Raw genomic sequence first — 15,482 nt, 5'->3', positions numbered from 1 at the left:
CACAGTGTAATTTAGATTGTTCTGACAGATGAACACAATAAAATGATTTACACTTTTAAAAAACCTAAGATCTGGGTATGATAAAATGCTTTTTTCTTCTAGATGCAAAGTATAAATCACATCTTGTAAATGTAATTTTATACTTTGACACAGTAAAAAAGTCTTTACGTGTCAAGGCAGCGCTTGGTTTTGCTTTCCTGGTTATGTCATTTTGCTGTTAGGAAACAGAGCCTAACCTCCTGGTTTGCACACTGATTGTACTGTATTCTGCTAAAATGTCTGTAGTGCTCTCCAGCTCGGCGTTGACCTGCATAGAGCATTCCTCCCTGCAGGCCTGGGGTAGGTGCAGATTGAGTGTCCCTGTTGAGTTGTGAGATTCGGCTTTGTCAAATTCTAACATTTGCACATATGAATCCACTCAACTCAGCATCTATACTGGTGACATCCATTTCCTGGTACCTCACTGGGGGGATGAAATTTAGAAACTTTCTGGATGAGGAAGAACATATCTTTGATCTCTCCCCAACCCTGAGAAATAGTATAGTGTCAGAAAGAAGAAAGAGGCTTAAAAATAAAGTTAGAATTTTTAGAATCTAGAAAATAGGACTCAAAATATTGATTGGAAAAATAAAATATCAAGAAATATTAAGGAAGAAAAATGTTGGGGAATGACTATACATAGGTTGTAACAATTGAGTTTCACTGGTGGCAGCTGTACAGGGTTGTATAAAGTAGTATGATGCTTTAGTCCTAGACACAGTATGGCTCTCTTACAAGAATAAACAGCTTGGACAGCACAGAATAGATTCCACTGTGTGTGAATCTAGTGCTTAGTGAAGGCCGGGATCCCTGTCCACAGGGGAACATGTCTTACTCCATCTGTAGCTTGGGGACAATGGTACAGCCATCTGGAGGACAGACAGTAAATTTGGAATTCTCTCATTCCTTACAGAAAAATGTATTTCAGATAAACCAGACATTTAAAAGAAAAAAAAAGCCATACAAAAAATATAAAATTAGGGGAGAATTATCGTAAACAAAAACAACAACAAAATGCTCCAAGAGACAGAAGAAAATAATGCTAAATTTAATGTATAAAAATGCTTTTCATAAAATTCACCATAAGTCAGTCAAAGGAGATGGATGGTACAGTAAGTAAAGTATTTGTAATGAAGTCCCAGAAAATGACTTTTTTTTAATTACACGAAGAGCTCCTATTAGAAAATCTAAGTAGATAGTCAAATGTTCAAAAGCATAAAAATGTGGGTCTAAGCAAGCAAATGGCTACAAGACTGACGAAAGACACCTGTGGCCCCTCTAACAAAATGTGACCGACCCAAGTCCCTGCTGCCCTGAGAGGGTTCTGATGTCTGTGTCTGTCGCCTCTCGAAAAATGGGGGTGTTCCTGCCCGCGCCAGGGGACTCTGCTGTGATCACCCTTCTGTTTGTTTATTGAAGAGACAGCAACAAAGCCGCCTTGATCACAGTGAAATGTCACTGGGGTTGAGGGGTGCTCCATGAGGAGGCTCCGCTGTATTCTGGACACATTTATAGAGATTAAAGTTCATGGTGGGTGGTGTGGGCACGAGCTCAACTGAAACTTTTCAAGAAGCCATAATCCTAAGAAGTTAGTGTAACAGAGCTGAGATTTGCTGCTCTTTCCTTGATGTCGCTGGACTGAAGACAAACGCTTTGGGATGTTGGTGCAGTTGGGTCCTCTCCATTTGTCCAGAGTGGATCCTCTTCTAGACAGAGGGTGAGGTGGGAAGTCCCAGGTTCCACCCAACAGTGTTGTCTTTCTCAGTATCCCCAGGACAACCCCGGGCTAAGAGTGTCCTCCTCCACGGACCTCAAAATGTATGTTCTCCAAGATGTGGCGGTTTTCCTTAATATACATTTATGAATTAAAGGAGTTTCCTCTTTTGTATGGGAAACCAAAGTAAAATCAGTTTAACTTTTCAATACAGAAACTTAGTGATGTGTTTCTTGTCTCCTAAGAATACATTTTTTTGGAAGATAATCCATAAAGTGCTTTCTCAGACTGTCTGTTAACAGCCAGGCACAAATGGCAGCCTTGGTCCTAACAGCTGCCAGACTCATGATTCACTGAGCAGGACAGTACATTTCAACCTTACTTGATTTCGTTAATTAGTATAAATGAGATCACTGTAGGGGCAGTTGCTAATTATCAGTTACCTTCCAATACCTGATGGGAGAGGTGGAGATGATATGCAAATTTTAATTATATTCATTTATTTGGGCATGGTGAGAAGGGAGAGTCACAGTGTCATCATGTCCTCCTTAGTTAGTGTCAATCTTTAAAATGAAATCCCATATGCTTGGAAAGGAGCATATGCAAGGGCAGTTATCTCGTACCCTTTGCAATAGACAGGGCACAGTTGGGAACAATCTAGATGCTGACTGTAATAGCACGTGCTGAATTGTCGGGGTTTTTAGTCCTCGTTCCCTCCCGACCTGCCCAACCAGGACGAGTCAAGAAAGGAGAGGGTCGACTGACCGCCCTGACCGCCTGCACCCAGCCCTCCCTCACCAGAGGACAATCAGACGCGTCAGGGAGACCAGTCAAGGCTGGAGCTCGTTTATTGAGGAAGCACACACAGCTAATATAAGGCACAGGAGCCAATCAGGATAAAGATCAGCAGGGTGGGGAGTATTCACGTGTACACCCTTTCTACAGGCAGTAAGGGGAGACACTAACTGTCCCCTAGGGCGGAAGGGTTCTGAGCCTATCCTAGAGGTGGCTGATTTTTGGTCATAACCCACGGTAACACCTTCTGGCTGATGGCCAGGCGCCATCCTAGCCATGTGCCGCCCCAAGACCAGGAAGTGAGCATCAGTCTGCAAGTTGGATTTCCTTTTCTCCATCATAGGTTTCTATTTCTCTGATGTGACGTGCCCTACACTGAATCACACCCAGCCAGTGAGGAGTCTTGGTGACTTGAGATGTGGCTGAGTGGTATACAACCTTTAAAGACATATTTTGAATGCCTAAGAAAGTAAGACTTTGCAGACCATTATCAAAATGTGATCACTGATTTTATGTAGGTGGAGTAATTATGGATGCTTTAATTTCTTTGTTTTTTCTGAACTTTTCTAGTAGCTTAGTACCAAAGGAAGAATTCTAATAAAATGCAATTGGTATGACCTTGAAAATGAGATACTGAGCACTGACACTGAACACTGAATCAGAAATCTTATTTTATTCTCCAAATAGAATTCATAATATATTCCCATTTTATTCTCTTGAGTAATTCAAATTTTAAAAATATCTATTCTTTTCCAACCAATGATCCCTTCATTTACCTCACAAGTTTTTTTTTTGAGAGAGAGAGAATTTTTAAATATTTTTTAATTTTCTGTGGACACAACATGTTTATTTTCATGTGGTGCTGAGGATCGAACCCAGCGCCCTGCGCATCCCAGGTGAGCCGCATCTCCAGCCCACCTCAGAGTTTTTACTAATGGCAAAGGAGACTTGTGTTTCCATCCTCACGGTAAGTTTTCAGGTGAGATCTAGTTAGAGTCCACTGATGGTCTTGCTGACTGCGAACGAAGACTGGGATGTCATGGAGCTGAGGAGGTGCGGGGAGGAGTGGCACAACCTAGTCACAGAACACAGCACTGCAAGGCCCCCCGCCCCCAGCAATGTGGATACTTACTTACTTTCTTTAAGCAATAACTGACTTTGTAGCACAGTGTATCAAAATAAAGTAAAATAAGAAGTGACAATTCACCAGATGTCCTTTGTATGAATGAGAGAAACTGAGCCGAGGAGCTGTGGCCACATCACGTGACTCTTGGCCCCTTCTGTCCTCCCAGAGTCTTTGGATGAGCAGAGCATAAATCTTGCTTGAAGATTGTGCCTTTTAAAGACAACAGACAGAAAATCAAAGGAGAGAGAGGGGGAAAGGGCATGTGATAAGAGGAGGGGACCATAAACAATCATGGCTTGGGCTGAATACCTGTGCGCCTGGCTCCCAGGTGAGGCAGGGCACCCTGGTTTACCCATGCTCCCGTCCCCCATGCCCTGCCTCCTCTGCAGCGCTCCGAGCGTGCTTCAATTTCTTCACGTGATGCCTTTGTCCTAGATGGGGTGCCCACTGGCCCAGCTCTCACAGCCTGTCGTAAATGACTCCTGGGGAAGTACAGGAGATGCACTGGCCCTGCTGCCTGTACTCTCCTGTGCTCACAGGTTCCGGAGCAGCCACCTCTGCCTGTGAACATCCTGTTCTCAGCTGCTCCATTCACCTCTCAAATCCTACTTGCTTTCTGCCTAAACCCTCTGATCTGAACTGCTCTGTTTTACTTAGGAACTCTCAATAGTTCTTTCAAAAAAAATATTTAGCTTCCTGCCTGTATTTTTAGGATTTTCCCCACTTCACTTATAATCTGTACAGGCATGTCTTATATACTGATGGATTCCTTAGGTACCATTGCACTGTCATATTTTATGCTTGCATTTTATATCAGTAGTGTTTCAACAAAAATAGACAGTAACAGTAATGAAAAGCTGATAAGTAAAGGTTATTGTGAAGGTTTGCCAATGCATAAGTTGGGGGGACTCATCACTTTGAATAGATGGTTACGGAAAAAAAGAAGCTTTGTGGTGGGGTAATAATGCCTAACTTAAAGGGAAAAATATATGGGTTAACACAGAATAGGTACCAGGAATCATGGAAGTGAACTCTGGAAAATGCACCAAAAGAGAATCATGCAGAAACTAGATGACTGGACATGTGTTTTAGGAGAAGCTTGGGGCTCGTCGGTGGCAGGAAGCAGCGTCCTCAATTTTATGGTGGGGCTCTGGAGTCAGTGCATCCACACTATCCCCAGCTGGGGAACCTTGGACTGCAAACTTAATAGCTGTGGGCATCTGTCCACCCCTGAATCCATCGTGACAACAGGACTTCCAGTGGAGATGAGTCGGTACCTGGAAGGGGCCTAACTGCCTGGCCCCAGAGACAGAGACATTTTTCTGGGGCCTGAAACTCATACAATTTTCTGACTTTCAAACAAGAAAATTTGAAAAAAAAAAAAAAGTTGAAAAGTAATGAGATCAGGTGATTATCTTAATTAAAAGGAACAGGTGATAGTTTTGGCTGATCTCATTGTGGGAAAGCCTTTGTCGGAGCTGCAAGTCCTGCTTATGTCCTCTTGGGTACCTCGCTGGCCATCCAGGTCCTGTGGGGTGCTGGCTGGCCATGGCTGCTGGCTGCTGACCCCGACTGGCCTGCAGCCCTCCTTCCTCCCGCAGCCCCTTGACCACCCAGCCTCTCCTGTTGGGGCCTCACTGGCCCCAGGCCTGGCCTGCACAGAGGTGCCTGGGTCGTCCTTTCCTCCTGACCTAGACACCCTCCTTTTGAGACCCTTACTGTGCAGTATGATCACACTTTTTTTTAAAACTCTGTTTAAAAATCTGGATATATTAGTACTTTCAGAGAAAGTTCTAGAAATGCTGGTGACTTCTTCATGGTAATGGAAGCTTTCTTTACCTTCCCTTTCCTAGGTTTTAGGAAGTAATCCAAAGAGTCACTGTTACCCATTTGTAGGGTAAGCCAGAGGTAGGAGGTGCACGACATTTTCTGATGCTCTAACTTTTTGAAATTATGGATGCCAGAGAATGGTAAGGACAAATAGTAAGGTCAGAAGATAAGCAGCAATAATAACTTGGGCTGGGGGATATTTAAGTTGAGCTTTAAAATTATGTTATATGAATGAACTTCATGGGCTCAAGTGAGCTATAATGTTTCTCTGAACATCTGAAGGATTTTTAAAGAGGGAGGCTGTCTATAATTAAAGTGGTAAATCTTTAAATAAGTGGTAGTTAAATTATGAAGAAGCTCTTGAAGACCTCGCTGGAAATAAAGATGAGGCAGGGAGTCAGGGTGTAAACAGCTAATGACATAGTGAATCTGTCCAGATGCATGCACTATTTGGTTTGGTTTGGTATGCTTTTAAAACATTAAATGAATTCAATATTAAAAATGAATTATAAGTATTTTACACAGGAGAGAACAGAATAGATTAAATACCTTGGAATCATGGGAAGCCCAGGGAAATTTGACATCAGTAAACTCTTACTCTTAATTGAATAAGTAAGAAGACTGACACCTACAGAGATCAGATACATTTTACAATAGTGACAACATACTTGCAAACCTAAATGTGTGGTAGAAGTGACACTGCCCGTTGCATGCCCAGCCTGCAAGAGGGTTGGCAGCTTCCTTCGTGGTCTTGGAATCAAAGCATTCTGTGAGATGGCCAGAGGCCCTGAGACCATGCAGAGCAGAGGCCCTGCTGAGCCCAGGCTTCCAGCTGCTGTTCTCCCAACGTGTATATGAAGCCACCGGGTATATGAAGCCACCGGGCCCTTGCAGACCACACTGGTGCCACCTGCATACTGCTGGGTGACCTCACTCAATGAAGTTGTGAAATAGGATGAAATTATGGTCATTCAAAGCCACTGTATCTTGGGATCATTTGTTATGCAATAGTAGATAACTCAATACCTAAACTTTGTATCTATTTAGAAAGAGGTATAATATTAATTTAAGGAAGTGACTTTAGAAAAGGTAACATAGTAACTCATCTAAGTATATTAAGTCAAAATAAGATTAACATGTATGTGTCAAAATGCATTCTACTGTCATGTACAACTAATCAGAACAAAAAAAAATAAGTAATAAGATTAATAAATACCAGTACCAGTAAGAGTCAACAAAGCAGGGTATGGGGGTGCACGCCTATGATCCCAGTTGCTCAGGAGGCTGAGGCAGGCAGATTGCTAGTTCAAGTTCAGGCTCAACCACTTAGCGAGACCTGTCTCAAAATGAAAAGAAGAAAAAAATGTCTAGGGAAGTGGCTCAGTGATAAGGTGCCTCTGGGTTCAATCCCTGGTACCCGCCCTCCCCTCCAAAAAAAAGTTGAACCAGAGGCCCTCAGATAGCCAGTAATTTAAGGCTGAGATCATTCCTTGTCCTTAAATTCTGGCACTATTATGTTCCAGCCCTTGCTGCCTTAATGGTGGTCCATGGTCCAGCACTACCAGCCTCTCCTGGGCACTGGTTAGAAGTGCTCTTCTGGGGCCCACCCCTGTCTCCCTGACCAGGACCTGTACTTCAGCAAGTTCCCAGGGATTCACTGCACAGTAGACTTTGGCACCGCCTGGATGGTGTCATAAGGAGTGGGAATTTATACAAGTGTCTGGGAGGAGCACTCATTTTATTGCTGTCTCTTCTCGACTGTTTGTGGTTAGATCTACAGGTAGCATTGCCCACATGGGTTTCCTCCTCTTTCCCCAGCATGCGTGGCTTCTAGTTTGGGACCACTTGCTTTTTCCCCAATATCGTGTCATAATTACAGACAGAAATTCTCTGAACCACAAAGAGGTTGAATGCTTTCAAGCGGGGGCACGTGTTCCATGCATATTGAAATTAGAGCTTAATTAGATGACTAAAATAAACAAACCCATTTTGTTCTTTGAAAATACATTTTTAATAATTTAGGTGAGTAGAAAGTAGGTTCAACGGAAATGATATTAGCTGAAGAACCATTAATCCCACTCTTGTTTCTGGGGCTGGACAGGGGGTTCTAGAGAAGAGGGAATCTATTCGCACAGCAAGGAGATTTCCCCCGAGAGCCCTGGCCCAGCTGCACCCACAGCCCCTCCCTCCCAGGCCGGCTCCCAGGCCATTCCTCTGGAGCTCTCCAGTGCTGCCACCTCACAGTTAAGGGCGGGGCTGAAGCCAGGTCTCCTGCCTGCGTGCCAGGAGGGTGCCCCACCTCCAAGCTATACCCTAGCCCTTGCCCCTGCTGTCTTAATATTGATTTTGCGTGTTCATCTTTAGATCAATAAAAGTGAATCTCTTGGACAGAATGAGGGTAAAATTGTCCCAGATTCTCATGCATGGATTCCTGGTGGCACCCAAGGGAAGGAGGAGGGAGGGGGATGGACCCTGGGACACAGGCTGGCCTCCAGTGATGAGGGGAGAATGCTCTGGCAGACCTGTGGGGAGGTGGCCATGCCCCAGGCCACTCAAAACTCTCTGTAAGCTGGGACTGCTGGGAAGGGAATGAGGAAGGCCACTGAATGGCACAGGTGGCAGATTTGTGCTGTTGTGGGACAAGCGCCCAGTGCTCTCCCTGCCAGCCCAGGTTCCTGGAGAGGGGCAGGTTGCTCACTCTCCCACGCTGCCTTCCACCGCCTGGAGATGGCACAGGGCTCCATAAGTGTCTGGCCTTTCACTGACCAACAGGAGGGCTGGCACTCGCCAGATCACCAGGAAAGTGACACCTGGAGCCCCAGCCAGAGAGGACCAGCCCCCACCCGAGGAGCAGCCCTGCTGGGGAGGCCGACCCAGGAGAGGGAAGGTCTGAGCAGGGAGGGTCTGTGGGGGGAGGATTTGTGTGGCCAGCTTCTGTTTTTCTTCCACAGGACAAGGAACTCCAAGTCACAACTCGGCCTGCCATGTGGCGTGTCGTTCCTTCAGGCAGTGTCTGTATTCACCAACCAAGGAACCTTGCTGTCTGATGCCCCAGCCAAGGGCCCCAGCATTTGGGAACACAGTGATTTACATGGGTGGGTTTTTTTTATTATAATTTTTGTATTGATGTTTAAAACATGCAATTCTTTTTTGTTGTAAAAAGAGAAAAGGACGAAAATATTGAAAATCCAAAAAACCCATGGCTTATACATACTGCACAGTTGGAGGTATAAAGCTGTTGATCAAGGAACATTATTGTTTATAGGAAGCACACAAAAGAGGTAGTTGTAGTGTGGATCACAGAAGCACTTTTTAAGAAGATAAAAGAGCCTTTTCTTTACAAGAGTTAATTGAAGTTGAGTAATACACGTCCCTCACCAAATACAGTGGGGTGCTAGGAGGTGTGTAGCTGCTGGGGCTAAAAAGAGCCCCAAACAAGGAAAACACCTGTGCCTTGTTCCTACAGATTTAGGGGAGAGCACAGAGAACCAAGATGTGGAAACATGAAAGGTCCTTGGATTGGGGACACATGCGGTTGGAAAAGCCTTCCAGGGAGGTGGCATCTGTGTGGGGAACCCTGACTACAGAGAGCAGGACTCGGGGTGTGGAGGAGGGCAGGCACCCAGATACCACTGATCTCACTTCACTCTCAAGCAAGGCGCTTCCTTGGGGGATTCAGAAGGGGCTAATAAGTTCCGTTTTACAAACTGAGGGTTCTGTCTGGCTCTAGGGTGATGGATGGCCAAGGGAAGGAGTGAGAGTGGGTGCCAGGTACCTGTGTGTCCGCACCTGCGACTGTCCTCCAGAATCACACAGGCCTGCCTCAGATGATCCAAGCCTGGTGGTTGGCATCACCTGATTAATTAATGTCCATTTTCCTTAGGTGTCACCTTCAGTTTGCTGTGCTATCCCAACAGTTGAACATTCTGTCCCTTTTCTAGATTTTCACTGGCCTTCATGAAAATAGTCAAGTCTAACATTTGTTGAGCACTTCTGTGTGCAAGGCCTTCTCAATAATCCTTTGAAATGGGTGCTGTCGCCATGTTTCGGATGGGAAGTCGGAAGTTACAAAACTTGTACAAATTCACTCAATGAACAGTGGTGCTGAGGTACACATGGTCTTCCTGGGTCCGTTTTTGATGTTCTTTTCCAAAAAGGGAACGAGCTTTTGGGGTAGCTCTGGGAAAGTGGCGGTGGGGAGACACCACTGTTTTGGGTGGAGCCACGTCAGGGTCTCGGAGGCGGACCAGGACCTTCACTTCACAGGACACTGAGCACTCTGTGCACCATTCCAGGTGGTTACAGTCTGCTGGGTGGGGTAAAAGATCAGACTTGCCAACATAACTCTTTGCTCAGGGACAATTGTAGTTCCTCCTACAGGTACTTGCCCTTAGAGAATGGTGGTCAGATGTGGGACCCCCTGTGCTGGTGTCCGAACATACCGCAGGACAGTGGTTCTTCTTTGGAGCCATTACCATCTACATTCTGCCTGGTGTCTTTGGCAGGCTCCCTCTTGGATACTCCAGGTGTCTCCTTTGATCAGCTGCAGTGACATCACCTGGGAGCTTGATGAAAGTGCAGGCCCATCCCAGTTCTCTGAGCATCCTCAGGGCAGCAGGATCACATCCATATTAACGATGGACAAAGATGTAGCCTGAGGACATCAGAACTGCCTGATGTGCTGGTGAAATAAAGTTCTCAAGCACTAAGTGAAATCCTAGACAAGACCTAGAACTTTGTCTTTTTAAGCCCCCTGTGCAATTCTGAACCACAGCTGTAGGGCAGGCCCAGGATGGCGTGCTGGGCTCCCTTATCAAGGCTTCCAGCTGGCTATGTGTAGTATGTACCCAGGGCCGTGAGCACACCGATTCAGCTTATCACTCAAGGTCACAGACATTTTCTTGTGAGCATGTGCCCACTGATACTACCTTGTGTGTGTGACGGACAAACAAGTCTCCTCATCCTAGATGCTTCCTGGGTATCTCTCAGTCTTGTGAAATTGACAATCCAGAGGAGCTGCTGATGAAATCAACCTGGACCCTGGATTAGTACAATGGGGAAAGGAATGGGGAAAGGCCAATGGCTGGAAACAATTGTGGTGTCGGGAAGATGAGATAAACCTGGAAGGATAGGTAGATGGCCGCTAGTTTACTTCCTGAGAAGTACAGCACAAATAGTACTTGCAGATATTTGCTAAGAAACTTAAAAAAAGGCTGTTTTAAAATTGGGACTTATGGGACTGGGATCCATGCCTCTCCAAAGAAGGAAGTTTGCCTGATTGATATTTTGATTGGGCTAAAATCTGCATGAATACCTTGTAGACATCGAGTGCCTTACCTAGGGTTGAGCAGGGCCTGACTTCCTTAAACCTAGAGATCTGTATAAACCCCTAGACAACAGCCACTCTTTGGTATCCCTCTTTTGGGACCCCTCCCTCTTTGGGAGCCCTGCTTTCTTTATACTAATCTAGTAAATCTTGTCACTTTGCTCTTACCCCTGTGTGCATGGATTTTATTCTTCACATTTGTGAGGTGAAGAACCCAACCCCACACTCCGTGTTATACCTGTCCTGAATCGATCTTTCTTCCTCCCTCCCTCCCCCCCTCTCTCTCTTTCTTTCTTTCTTTCTTCTTTTTTGATTGAGAAATAAATGACTGTGGAACTTTCCTTCTTTCATAAAAATTATCACAGTTTAGCCTCTTTAAAACTGGGGAGATGAACTGGAGAGGAGTGGAAGCACTTCTTGGAGGGCAAGGTGAAGAGGGGACGATGGAGCTGGACACCCACACTTCATATTTACCCAAGGACCACCCTCACTTTCATCAAGTGCTGTACTCTTACCTTGATGTCACATCCGTCTGTTGTTCAAAATGTCAGTGGTGAACTTTTACTTACCCATTTATCCAGAATAAAGCACTCTCTGAGAACTAACTGGGCACCAGGTCAGCATGTGCTGGGGTGAGGGAGGATGCCAATGCCGACAGCCCAGGCTGTCCACGGGCCCTTATGATGAATGTCTGGGAACATGGAGCTGGAGGAGGGAACAGAATTGGGTAAAACATAGTTTTTTCCAGGTGTGGTGGCACACACTTGCAATCCTTCTGCCTCAGCCTCCAGAGTAGCTGGGATTGCAAGTTCAAGGCCAGCCAGAGTAACTTAGTGAGAGACCCAGTTTCATAATGAAAATTAAAAATGAAATCGGCGATACATGCTTGCCTGGCTTAAATGGGGCCCTTGATTCAATCCCCAGTACAGCAAAAAAAGCAAGGAGTTTTATGATTGAGATTATTTTTACTAAGCAATAGAAATTTAAAAAATCAGACAAAATTAGAATACTTAAAGTACTTACAAGTATTTTATAAATTAGTATTAAAGAGTATTATTCCAGGGCTGGGGATGTGGCTCTTAAAAAGATTGAGCCATACCAAAAAATTCTGTGGTTGCTATTATGACATGAAAATTTGATATCTTGCCACCAAACAGTATGTGTCTAACATTAATAAATGAAGGTATCCATTAAACAGTTAAATTTTTTTTGAAATGTCCTTTATCTTATTTTTTTTTTCTTATCCACTTGTACATAACCATATAGAACAGTCATTTACCCTTTGTGGACTTCAATTCTCTCTCTGAAATCGTTATTTTCTTTTCTGCCTCTGCCATCCCTTCCTAGTCCCCACAGTGTCAAGATGTCTCCAGCTCAATCCCTGGACAACTGGAGTCGCTCCTGGACTAACTACAGCAATGGCTCAATATTCAAATTCAGGAAAGTAGTCTTGCTAAGGCATGTAAACCAAAATTATGACTTAGTTATGTCAAGCTGTAGATGCTTACTGGAAATCTACAAAGAGATGCCAAATAATGAGATAATAAAGTGGAATAGGAGTTTGGGAGAAACGTGAATTTAGACTTGGCAACATCTAAATGGTGTTTAAAACCAGGGTTTTGGATGTGGTGCTGTAGGGAGACATTGTTCAGGGATTGGACTGGAAACATTTTGACATTTTAGGGGGTAGGAAGGAGAGGGAGGTGCAGACCAGGAAACAATGACTTCAGAAAGACACAGAAGTCCTGAAAGGACCAGCGACTTGGCCACAGTGATGCCACAATTTGCACTGTGTCCAGCCGGGACTCCGACTCGCAGGATTTATTCTGTTTTGAGTCCTGGCTCCAATTTAACAGTGTAAGTTAAAGGAGCAATGCATGCCACTTTTCAAATGCTTCACTGTAATTGGAAGAGAGCCCACACATTTATCTGTTTCTGTATCATTATTGATTTTATTATTCCATGTGTTGTTTTCATGGACAAAGAACTTGTTGGGTCACAGAAAAAACACGTCTTGTTTAGAGAGTTGGCTTACAACAGATCAATTCCTTTTTTTTTTTTTTTTAAATCTGGGAAATCGGGTGGTGGTGCAGCGCGCTGGGTTGCCGGGTACGGCTCCCCCAGAAGCAGAGGGGTTCCCTGGAGACCCCAGAGGCCTCCAGGCTTGTGAAACCCGGGGCAGAGGAGCAGCAGTGTCTGTGGTTCTACTTCTGAGCCATGGGAAAACCATGATTCTAATACAGGAAGTAAGGAATTAAAAGTGTCTAGATACTCATTCATATCAGAAAGTCACTTATTCTCAAAACTCGGAAGGCCACAGGGTCTCGGAGCACCGCGGCCTGGAGCGTGCCAGCAGGCACCTTGGCTCTCACAGCGCTCAGATCTTAATCTGAATTTTAAAGTTGTTTTCATTGCATGGATTTTATCTTTCGAAGCCTGAGACACGCTGCATGAACAGCTCCATTTGCATCTGGGGTCATAATGGCAAAAGTAGCAGACATGCCACTAAGACCCTTAAGGCCCTGGATTCTGCGGGATAAGGAGCCGGGTCTCGGGAGTGAGAGCTGTACCTCGGAGCCTGTGCCTCTCAAGTCCCTGGGAGCCTGTGATTCAGCAGTTTTAAACCTGGAGAATAGTGATGATATTGGAGCCGCCGGGAACATTGACTGTGAGCATTAACGAGCCAGGGAAAGAGCGTCTTTGGTGTTTTGGCAGATGTTTTTCCAAAATATGTACTAAAAATGGAAAGTAAGAGCAAGGACACAGTGTCGGCAGAAAAACAAATCAATCAAGTGCATTGTAAAGAATCATTTTGTTTGATATTTATATAACATCTTTCTTCTGATGAATTCAAATTAGTTGGCTTTTGATATTTAGCTTCAGTGAGGCATAGAACTTAATATTAACGATAGTAAGAGAAGACTCGACCCTACCCACAAAGGTTGTAGCCACTTGGCTGTAGGAGGGACACGATATTGGGGACCCCTAGTACCAGAGGCACCGATCACTGGCGTGACTCAGCAGTGTACATACGTTTGACTCCGAATGTGAGCCTCGATTCCCTGAGCTCCAGTTGCTCACCTGCAGCGTCTTCCTCCAGGGTCGTCAGTTTTTAATTGCTTTGTGTGTAAATCTGTGTACATATAGATCTTTCAATATGTGGCGTGAAAGACACACTGAAGGCCATCCATGTGTTGAGATCTAAATTCCGGTCACTCTGCCCTGCTCTGAGCGATCCTTCTGGGAAGCACAGGCCAGTGACCCCGAGGGCAGCCGCCCTGGCTGCCTGCCATCCCCCCCTCTGGGCCGAGCCAGGAGTTGTGCCACCAGCTTTGGCTGCCATTCCCAGTAAAATAGCTCAGCTTTGGTCTCTGTTGGCATCATAATCACAGCTGATTCGGTGACTCTTTCCTGTGTCTTCCCCTTTCTTCTCCCCTTTCCAGGTGGAAGAGCCCTGGATTGGAATTTAGAAGATGCACGATGTACGTGTGAAGTCACACGTGTGAGCCCGGTTCTTTACATGTTATCACACCTACAACTGCTGGAGGTTTGTGTGCCTGTGCACACTGAGGGCACCGAGGCTTGGGGACCAAGGAAAGTGCGCAAGCAAATCCCGAGACAGAGTCTCCTGTATCGTGCCCCGTGCGTGGGGTAGAGGCAAGGCTTGGCCGAGCTCTGGGTTCCATTTGACCGACCAGTGGTGTAGTCAAAGAGATGACGGTGGACTGTGTGACCGGCACCCACAGAGACCCACCTTGCAAGGCAGGTGTTTCCAGAAGGGGGCTGGTCTGGCATCATGTGGGGCTCTGAAGAGCTGTACGGCCACATCACCTCCCTCTATCTTCCAAACACGTGTGACCGCGATCTTGAGTGTTCTGAGCATTCACGCTCCCTACCTTTTTACTTTTTAAAATTTATTTCTTAGTTATAGATTGACACAGTATCTTTATTTCATTTTTATGTGGAACTGAGGATTGAACCCAGTGCCTCATGCATGCTAGGTGAGCACTCTACCCCTGAGCCCCAGCCTCAGCCCTCATTGCCGATTGTGAAGTATTCTATGCTTCTAGAACTCCCTCAAAAGAGATGCTCCAAGGCTCCTGGCCACACAGACAGCCAACCCTCTTGTGCAGGAGCTGCTGGGTGTCCCTGGGGTCCCTTCCCCCCACTGTGACAGGTGCTGACGTTTTGGGTGCCTCTCCTTCTGTCTCTGTGCCACCTTCCTTCCAGGGGTCAATGGCTCCCCATGCCCAAGCTGCTCACAGGGCACCCCAGCTCTCCCAACTCTGCCTGCTGGGCTGGGAAGGCCGAGAGGGCACCCACGTCAGTGCCTCAGTCTTCGTGGACGTGTTAGGATGTCCTGTGGTATGTAAGGCAGGAGCCTTGGAGTTGCTCTTGAGGTTGTCCTGCTCTGGCCCAAAGAGGAGCAGGGTGGGCGTGAGTCACATCCTGATTCTCTGACTGCACCAGTGAGCATAGGCCAAGGGTTAGGGTCTGCCTGGCATATTTGACGACACATGTAATTGCTCCTCAAATTTCTTCATGTTTTTTTTTTCCAATCAAAGACTAAATGTACTACTTGTAGTTTAGTATTAAAAAGTTCATGTCTGTTTCTTAAGAAATAGTAAAGGGTTTAGTGCACAGGATCGTGT

The sequence above is a fragment of the Ictidomys tridecemlineatus genome, chromosome 6 (assembly GCF_052094955.1).
Source record: "Ictidomys tridecemlineatus isolate mIctTri1 chromosome 6, mIctTri1.hap1, whole genome shotgun sequence".
Lineage (NCBI taxonomy): Eukaryota > Metazoa > Chordata > Mammalia > Rodentia > Sciuridae > Ictidomys > Ictidomys tridecemlineatus.
The sequence above is the reverse complement of the archived record's forward strand: the minus strand, read 5'-3'. Positions refer to the sequence as shown.